At 39.3% G+C, this 10389-nt stretch overlaps 1 pseudogene across 1 annotated transcript; it reads right to left on the bottom strand.

Annotated features, from left to right (window-relative positions):
* Positions 1 to 1381: 1381 nt before the first annotated feature.
* LOC308417326 (DNA-directed RNA polymerase II subunit GRINL1A-like) lies at positions 1382 to 2464 on the bottom strand (annotated as a pseudogene). Its single transcript has one exon. The product of its transcript is annotated as a DNA-directed RNA polymerase II subunit GRINL1A-like (transcript).
* Between the last annotated feature and the right edge of the window lie 7925 nt (positions 2465 to 10389).

Genomic DNA, 10389 nt, shown 5'->3' with positions numbered 1-10389 from the left:
TTTTATTTTTCCTTTACAAGTTCCACATAACAGACAAAGGCTTTTTGAAAACATTGTTATCTTTGCTAAAAACAATCATTTAAAAAAACACAAATGTGTACATACATGACTGAGGTTTCTGCAGCCTACAAACACCTCTTTGAGTTTAAAAAGGAAAAAAGCAATATACTGACAATTCAACTGTAACTCTTAAGAAAAACATTGGTTTTCTTACCAAACATGAGTGTCCTGTACAGGGACCTATCAACCAAGACAGCAATGAGTTCGAGCCGAGGGGAGCCAGGAGCAGCTCCCACACCAGCTCAGAAGACCCTCCCCGACCCAGCACCTCTTCAAAGTGCTCCTCATCCTCACCATAGGAAGGCTGCAGCAGTGCTCCTCATCCTCACCATAGGAAGACTGCAGCAGTGCTCCTCATCCTCACCATAGGAAGGCTGCAGCAGTGCTCCTCATCCTCACCATAGGAAGGCTGCAGCAGTGCTCCTCATCCTCACCATAGGAAGGCTGCAGCAGTGCTCCTCATCCTCACCATAGGAAGACTGCAGCAGTGCTCCTCATCCTCACCATAGGAAGACTGCAGCAGTGCTCCTCATCCTCACCATAGGAAGACTGCAGCAGTGCTCCTCATCCTCACCATAGGAAGGCTGCAGCAGTGCTCCTCATCCTCACCATAGGAAGACTGCAGCAGTGCTCCTCATCCTCACCATAGGAAGACTGCAGCAGTGCTCCTCATCCTCACCATAGGAAGACTGCAGCAGTGCTCCTCATCCTCACCATAGGAAGACTGCAGCCGCCCCAGAGAAGTCAGAAGCGGCAGATACACTTGTACTGTCTGAATGTCTTCCGCAGTGTTTCACACCCAGCATCTCAGGACCATGTCCACGCAGCATGCACTGTCTGAATGTCTTCCGCAGTATTGCACACCCAGCATCTCAGGACCATGTCCACGCAGCATGCCCACCATTCTTTACACTGCTCCCATCAGGAAGGGACCAGGCATTCCTAAGTCACGTTAGGTGCCTGGGATAACAAAGTGTTTCACCAGAAGGGGTGTAAGCAATGCTACCTGATAAGAGTACGAATAAGGAAAAAGCAGTTATCTTAAAGAAAATGTGTGCTCTACTCACACTAAAATATCAGACCAATGTACAATATACTGCAAAACTGTAACACAGTACGGCCAAACACAGTGTTAAACTGTTCAAGCATGTGAAGGTCATCTTCTGAAAGACAAACTGGGTTCTTATTTTGTAGCTACCTTTGTGTAACTTTAAAAATGCTGTCCCTCAACAAGGTCTGACACTGGTCTTGATACTTGTTAGGAAGTTCGATGAGACGGTGAGAACTCAGCAGTAGCTCTTGGGATCGCCCAGCATCATCTTCAGCATTCATCCGAGGACTGGGCATCGTCTTTGTCCCTCACTTCTCGGTATCTCCCTGAAGACTCCCCTTCTGGATTGTAGCTCTGCATTTTAATATTCAGTCTCTTGGCTAGTTTCTGTGCTGCGAGCTTGGCCTGAATGTCCTCATAATCCTGCTTCTGCTCTTTCTGCAGGGCCAGCGACTCTTGTATGGAGAGCAGCTGTGCAGGCAGGTGGTGACGTGGAAGGAGGCGCGCTGCTGTGACATCATCAAGATGCTGCCTAGCCCCGCGTCGCTGCTCTTCTGAGGACGCAGGAGACTGACTCTCAGACAATGACTTGGTGAGTCATTTTGTTGTGTGGGTAACACATTGGTCTTAAACTTACGAGAAGGGGGCACTGGGTTCCTGGCTCGCATCTCTAGCACTTTCATGTAATGAGGCTTCTTGGGAGTCTCACTCTGCAGTCCCGCAGAGCTCTCAGTGCTGGTGTTTTCTTCTGAGGGTTCACTCTGGTCTGCAATTGTGATCCTTTGCAACTTATCGATAAACAGACTGTCGACGTTGCTGGAAATCTCTTCCACGTGACTTGAGTGCTGGGGGAGATACTCACTAACTTCAGATGAGGGTGCCCGGGCTCTCCTGTGGGCAGCTGGGCTGGTGTTCACTGCAGCCAGCCTCCAAAGTCTCTCCATTGCCTCTGTGAGTGAGATGTGTAGGTCTCTGTGTTTCTGAGGTTGTTTTAGATGATTTACTATCTACTGAGGAACATTCAGGAACTAATGAAGAATTATCAAGCATCAGGCCAGAATTCTGGGCCTTGTCTATGTCGGTATCAACTCTCGTGGTTGCGTTTTGCTTTAGCTTACAGTCTACACTAACAGGACGAAACGGTTCACTTCTCCCTCTAACCTCTTCACCTTCTGAAATGGCAGCTTTCAGTTTGGCAGTGAAGTCTGAGATCTTTTTACCTTTGTCGGGCAATTTGCAAATGAATTTTTCGTTGTGCAAAAGTCTCTCCTGGCGCCTCAACCTCTCCCGCAGCTCCGCCGAACTCTGCCGCCCCAAGTCCTCGGGAGCTGAGCCGCGGGGCAGCGAGCACATTGCACAAGGGCTGCGGCTGGCGCGGCGGGCAGGGTTCCCCAGCGGGGCCACGGCAGGCCCAGACTCTGGAGCACAAGCGGGAGTCGCCATTTGCCCACTTTCATATGTTCTTAAGTAAATGATTTTATTTGTTTTTCTATAAAAACCAATTGTCCAAAGCATTTATTTAGAAATACTGGTTTTCCTTATTTCTTTATATTTTAGTATGATCCAAATCACATTTTCTGTAATATCTGATATACTTGTTAATTGTTTCTTTTACAGTGAAGATGGTTTTAATTTGATGAATTCCCACTTGCCTATTTCTGTTTTGGTATCTTTATTTTTTTTAAGTGAGAAGCAAAAACAGTTCAGTTCATATTAATACCATGGAGATTACCCTCTAAGTATATACAAGTAAGTTTACAATTTCATGGCTTACATATAAGTAGCTGATATGTCTTAATATGACCTTAATGCAAAGGATACCAGTCAAATTTAAAGTTTCTATACATGTGATGTTATATGTATGTAGTTTGTCAGGGTTATTACCTCAGTAGGTAATCTTTTACTCAGTGTGTACTTTGTAGGAGCTTCATCAGAAAGAAGTTAACAATAAACAAATGTAGCTTTGTGTCCAGGCTTTCTGTCTTGTTCCATTTTCAAAGACATCTACTTTCAAAGCTATATGTATTAATTGAATTAAAATTGTATATTATATAATTAGAAGTCAGAAGGAGTGGCACCTCCATATTTGTTCTTCTGCCCCCCCCCAAAAGATTAAATTCCTTCATGCTATCATGTAAACTTAAAAATTGTTTTACCTCTGTGAAAAGTAGCATTAAAATTTTAATTGTTTCAATGAATATTCTAGTTCACAGGAAATCTTGGAGCACAGGTAGTGCAGGGATGCCTGAAAGTAGACTGTTATGGCCCAGAGTAAGAGGCAGAGTTGGCCCAACCTCACTAAGACTCAGTGCGTGCCTGCAAATTGCTGAGGACCCAGGGAGCTCTCAGGAATGCTCTCCCTCCTGAGCCCATGGGTGAGCCCCATTTTCTCTCCATTGACTATTTATGGAGAGACCTCCTACAACTCTTGATATATAGGTAGCATGGTGCTACCTGGAAACTGACTGTTCTGGCACTCATTTGTACCCAGAGCCAGAGCTGGTCAGCCACTATCAGAACTCACAGCCTACATACAGAGAGCTGAACACCCAAGAGCAAACTTCCCTCCTGAGACCATAAGCCCACAGACTCTCAGATAGACAAGCTCTAGAAAGAGACAACAAGATCATATAGCATCATAGAAAACAAGATATCAAGAGGCAAGCACAAGAACCTAAGCAACAGAAACTAAGACACCTGGCAAAATCAGAATTCAGGTCTCCCACCATAGCATGTATTGAATATTTTAACACAACAGAAAAACAAGATTTTGACTTAAATCATATCTCATGTTGATGACAGAGGGCCTCAAGTAGCACATGAATAACTACTGTAAGAAAGCAGGAGAACCAGGAAAACACATGTAAACAAATCAAAGCACTAAAAGAGGAAACACAAGAATCACTTATAGAGCTACAAGAACAAACAACCAAAAAAAGTAAAAGAATTGAAAACAGAAATAGAAACAATAATGAAATCACAAAAAATATGACAAGTCTGTTGATAGAAAACATGGGAAAGAGATCAGGAGTTATAGAAACAAATATCACCAACAGAATACAAGAGATGGAAGAAAGACTCTCACAGCAGAAGATAATATAGAAAACATTGATACAACAGTCAGAGAAAATGCAAAAAAAAAAACAAAATAAAACAAACACAAACAAACAAAAAAACAAACAGCCAGGAAATCCAGGACACAATGAGAAGACCAAACCTAAGGATAATAGGTGCAGAAGAAAGTTAAGACTCCAAACTTAAAGGTCAACTAAATATCTTTAACCTAAAGAAAGAAATGACTATGATCAGACAAGAGGCCTAAAGCCTACAGAATTCCAAACAAAATGGAAAAGAAAGGAAACTCTTTCCAAAACATAATAGTCAAACACCAAATGCTTAAAAAATTAATGAAATAATAAAAGCAGTACGGAAAAGAGAAAAATAACATATAAAGGCAGACCAATCAGAATTATACCAGACTTCTCAACAGAGACTATGAAACCTAGAAGATCCTGGAAAGAGGGCAAACAGATTGTAAGAGAACACAAATGCCAGACCAGGTTACTGTATCCAGCAAAACTCTCAATTACAACAGATGGAGAAACCAAGATATTTCAGGACAAGACCAAATTTATACAATATCTGTACAAAAATCCTAGCCCTACAAAGAATAATAGATGGAATACTATAACACAAGGAGTGAAACTGCACCCTATGAAAATCAAGAAAATAATCTTACAATAAACCAAAAGAAGAGAACCAAACAAATATAATTCTACCTCTAACAACAAAAATGACAGGAAACAACAATGATTATTTCTTAATATCTCTTAACATTAATGGACTCAATTCCCCAATAAAAAGACAGACTATCCGGCTGGATAAATAAACAGGATCTAGCTTTTTACTGCACACAGGAATCTAATCTCAGCTTCAAAGACAGATACTTCTTTGTAAAGTAGAAGACAGGGCAAAAAGTTTCCAAGCAAATGATCTTAAGGAAAAAGCTGAAATAGCCATTCAAATATCGAGTAAAATAGATTTTTAACCAAAAGTTATCAAAAAATAAGGAAGGGCGCTATTTACTCAGCAAAGTAAAAATCTATCAAGATTAACTCTCACTCCTGAACATCTGTGCTCCAAATACATGGTCACCTTCATTCATAAAAGAAACTCACTAAAGCTCAAAGCTTATATTACACCACACACAATAATAGTGGGAGACTTCAACACCCTACTCTCATCAATGGACAGATTACGGAAGCTGAGCAAAGACATAGTAAAACTAACAGATGTTATTAACCAAAAAGAGTTAGCAGCCATGCATTGAACACATCATCCTAAAACAAAAGAATATACTTTTTCTCAGCACCTCAAGATACCATCTCTAAAACTGACCACATATTTGGTCACAAAATAGGCCTCAACAGATATAAGAAGATCAAAATACTTCCATGCATCCTATCAGATCACCATGGACTAATACTGATCTTTAATAACAACAAAAACAACAAAAAACCCACATACACGTGAAATCTAAACAGTGCTGTTCAATAATAACGTGGTCAAAAAAAGAAATGAAAGAAATAAGGAGTTTTTAAAGAATTTAACAAAAATGAACACACAACATACTGAAACTTATGGGATACAATGAAAGCAGTACTAGGTGGAAAGCTCATACCACTGAGTTCCTCCAAAAAGAAACTAGAGAGAGCATATGCTAGCAGCATGACAGCACACCTGAAAATTTTAGAACAAAAAGAAGCAAGTACACCCATGAGGAAAAGACACAACTCAGAGCATAAATCAACCAAGTAGAAACAAAAAAAAAAAAAAAAACTCTAAAATGATCAACAAAACAGGAGCTGGTTCTTTCAGAAAATTAAACAGATTGATAAACACTTGGCCAGACTAACTAAAGGGCACAGAGAGAGTATCCAAATCAAAAAAATCAGAAATGAAAAAGGAGAAATAACAACTGAACTTGTGGAAATTCAAGAAATCATCACATCCTACTACAAAAGCCTATACTCAACCAAACTGGAAAATCTAGAGAAAATGGACAAATTTTTAGAGAGATAACAGGTACCAAAGTTAAATCAAGATCAGATAAACTATCTAAACATCCCATAACACCTAAAAACATAGAAGCAGTCATCAAAAGCCTCCTAAGCAAAAAATGTCCAGGATCAGATGGGTTCAGTATAGAATTCTAGCAGACTTTATTAGAAGACCTATAATACTCTCCAAACTATCTCACAAAATAGAAACAGAAGGAACATGACCCAAATTGTTTTTCAAAGCCATATTATACTCATATCTAAAATGCACAAAGACTCTACAAAGAAAGAGAACTTCAGGCCAATTTCTTTCATGAACATCGAAGCAAAATATCACAATAAAATTCTTGCAAACTGAATCCAAGAACACATCAACAAAATCATTCAACTTGAACAAGTAGGCTTCACCCCAAGGAAGCATGGATGGTATGAAAATCCATTAACAAAATACACCATATAAACAAACTCAAAGAAAAAAATTACATGATCATCTCACTAGATACTGAGAAAACATTTGAAATAATTCAATACCTATTATGAAATAATTCATCCCCCTACCTATTCAACATAGTACTGGAAGTTATGACCAGAGCAATTAGACAACAAAAGGAAGTCAAAGGGATACATGTCAGAAAGGAAGAAGTCAAAATATCACTATTTGGGACAGATCAGGCACACTGACATTAGGACTGGTAGCTGCCTGCCTGCAGAGAACTGAGTGCCTAGGGAAGACTCAGGAAGGGTGAGTAGATGTTCCCTCCCCACATATTCAGGAAAAGGCCACCTGTAACTCACAGGACACAAGTGGATGTGCTGTCTGGGAGCACAAACTTCCAGCCCAAGGTCAGACCCGACCCAATTTATCATTGAGACTGGAGCCCTGCCTAAAGTTTGCTGGACATCTAGAAGAGCCACAAGAGAGTTCTCACTCCTGAGTGCAGGGGCAAGTACACATTCCCTCCCCACTGTCTATCTAGGGAGAGGCTGCCCCAAAACTATCAGGGTGCAGGGGGCAGTGCTACCTAGAAACAGACATTTCCACTCAAGGGGAGAAATGGCCCAGTTACATCAGGACTGGGCCCTGCCCTTGGAACTCACAGCCTACCCAGAGAGCCGAACACCTAGGAACAATCTCCCTCTAGAGACCCAAAGGAGAGACAAGCTCCAGCAAGAGACAACAGGATCACCTAACATCGCCAATAATATGGCAAGAGGCAAGCACAAGATTTTAAGAAACAGAATCCAAGACAATCTGGCAACATCAGAACCCACTGCTCACAAAACAGCAAATAGTGGATATCCCATCTTACCAGAAAAACAAGAACCAGACTTAAAAATCATACCTCGTGATGATAATAGATATCTGAGAATTGCATAAATAACATATTTAAAGAAGTTCAAGAAAGTCAGGAGAACACACAAAAACAATTTGAAGCCCTTAAAGAGCAAATACAAAACTCACTTAAAGAGATAAATGAACACAAAAACAAACAGATGAAGGAACTGAAAACAGAAATAAAAACAATGCAGAAATTACAAAAGGAGACAAACCTGAAGTTGAAAAATCTAGGAAAGACACCAGGAGTCATAGATGCATGTGTCACCAACCAAATTCAGGAGATGGAAGAGAGAATCTCGGGAACAGAAGATACCATAGAAATCATTGAAACAACAGTCAGAGAAAATGCAAAAATCAAAAGATTCCTACCCAAAACATCCAGGAAATCCAGGACAAAATGAGAAGACCAAACCTAAGGATAATAGGTGTAGAAGAGAGTGAGAACTCCCAACTAAAAGGCCCAGTAAATAGCTTTAACAAAATTCAAAAAAAAAAAAAAAAAAAAAGAACTTCCCTAACTTAAAGAGATAGCCAAGAAAATACAAAAAGCCTATAGAACTCCAAATAGATTGAACCAGATAAGGAATTTTTCCAGATACATAATAGTAAAAACAACAACTATTCAAAACAAAAAACTAATACTAAAAGCAAAAAGGAAAAAAGGACAGGAATCATAAAGGCAGACCAAGCAGAATTACACCAGACTTTTCAACAGAGACTATGAAAGCTATAAGATCCTGGACTGAGGTCATAGAGATCCTAAGAGAAAACAAATGCCAGCCTAGTTTACTATATCCAGCAAAGCTTCTAATTGCCATAGATGGAGAAACCAAGATATTCCAGGACAGAAGCAAATTTGCACATTATCTGTCTACCAAGTCAGTACTACAAAGAATAATTGGTGAAAAACTCGATCACAAAGAGGGAAACTTCACACTAAGGAGGTCTAGAAACTAATCTTGTAATGAATCCAAAAGAAAAGAACCACACCAATATAATTTTATCTCTATAAACAAAAATAAAAGGAAACAACAGTAAATATTCCTTAATATCTCTTAATATCAATGAACTCAATACCCTAATAAAAAGACATGGATTATCAGACTGGATACATAAACAGGATCCAGCATTTTGTTGCATACAGGAAACTCAGCAACAAAGACAGTCACTACTACCTCAGAATAAAATATTGGGAAAAACTTTCCAAACAAATAGTTCCAAGAAACAATCTGGAATAGCTATCCTAATATCAAATAAAGTAGATTTTCAACCAAAAGTCATCAAAAAAGACAAGGGAAAACACTTTTTACTCATGAAAGGAAAAAAATCAGTCAAGATGAATTCTCAATCCTGAACATCTATGCTCTAAATACAAGGATCTGTTTGACAAGAACTTCAAATCTGTAAATGAGGAAATTGAAGATCTCAGAAGAGAGAAAGATCTCCCATGCTCATAGATTGGAAGGATCAGCATTGTAAAAATGTTCAAAAGCAATCTACAAATTTAATTCAATCCCCTTCAAAATTCCAATCCAATTCTTTGTAGAGTTGGAAAGAGCAATTTGAAATTTATCTGGAATAACAAAAATGCCAGGAGAGCGAAATCTATTCTTAACAATAAAAGAACTTCCATGGGAATCACTATCCATAACCTTAAGCTATATCAGTTGTAATTAAAAAAAATACTGCATGGAATTAGGAAACAGACAGAGAGGTAGATTGATTGGAACAGAATTTAAGATGCAGAAACAAACCCACAGACCTATAGTCACATGATCTTTGATAAAGGAGCTAAAACCATTCAATGAAAAAAAAAAGCAGCCTCTTCAACAGTTGTTGCTGCTCCAACTGGCAGTCAGCATGGAGAAGAATGAAAATCAATGCATTCTTATCTCCTTGTACAAAGCTCAAGTCAGAGTGGATCATAGACCTCCACATTAAACCCTGAAACTACGTGAAGAGGAAGTGGGAAAGAGCCTTGAACAAATTGGCATGGGGAAATTTTTCTGAACATAACACCAGTGGCTCATGCTCTAAGATCATGAATCAAAAACAAATGAGACCTCATAAAACTACAAAGCTTTTGTAAGGCCAAGGACACTGTCAAGAGTATCAAAGGGCAGCCAAAAGACTGGAAAAGGACCTTTACCAATCCTATGTCTGATACAGGGCTAATATCCAATATATACAAAGAACTCAAGAAGTTAGACTCCAGAGACTCAAATAACCCTATTAAAAAATGAGATACAGAGATAAACAACAAATTTTTAAATGAGGAATAGCCAATGGCTGAGAAGTGCCTAAAGAAATGTTCAACATCCCTAGTCATCAGGGAAATACAAATCAAAATAACCCTGAGATTCCACCTCACACCAGTTAGAATGGCTAAGATATAAAACTCATGTGACACAAGATACTGGCAAGGATGTGAAGAAAGAGGAACACTGCTTCATTGTTGGTGTGGTTGCAAGCTGGTACAACCACTCTTGAAATCAATCTAGTGGTTCCTCAGAAAATGGGACATAGTACTACCTGAGGACCCAGGTTTACCTGAGGACTCCTGGGCATATACCTAAAAGATGCTCTAATATATAGCATTACACATGATCCACCATGTTCATACTGGCCTTATTTACAATAGACAAAAGCTGGAAAGAACTCAGATGTCCTTCAACAGAAGAATGACTCAGCTATCAAATCAATGACTTCGTGAAAATCCTAAGGAAATGGATCAAGCTAGAAGCTATTGTTCTGAGTGTATTAACCCAGGCACAAAAGAATATATTTGGTATATACTCACTGATATGTGGATACTAACCCAAAACAGTTTGGAATACCCATAAAACAATTCACAGATCTTATGAAGCTCAAAAAGAAGG

This window comes from Micromys minutus (assembly GCF_963924665.1).
Source record: "Micromys minutus genome assembly, chromosome: 2".
Lineage (NCBI taxonomy): Eukaryota > Metazoa > Chordata > Mammalia > Rodentia > Muridae > Micromys > Micromys minutus.
This window is presented reverse-complemented; position numbering and strand designations above follow the sequence as displayed.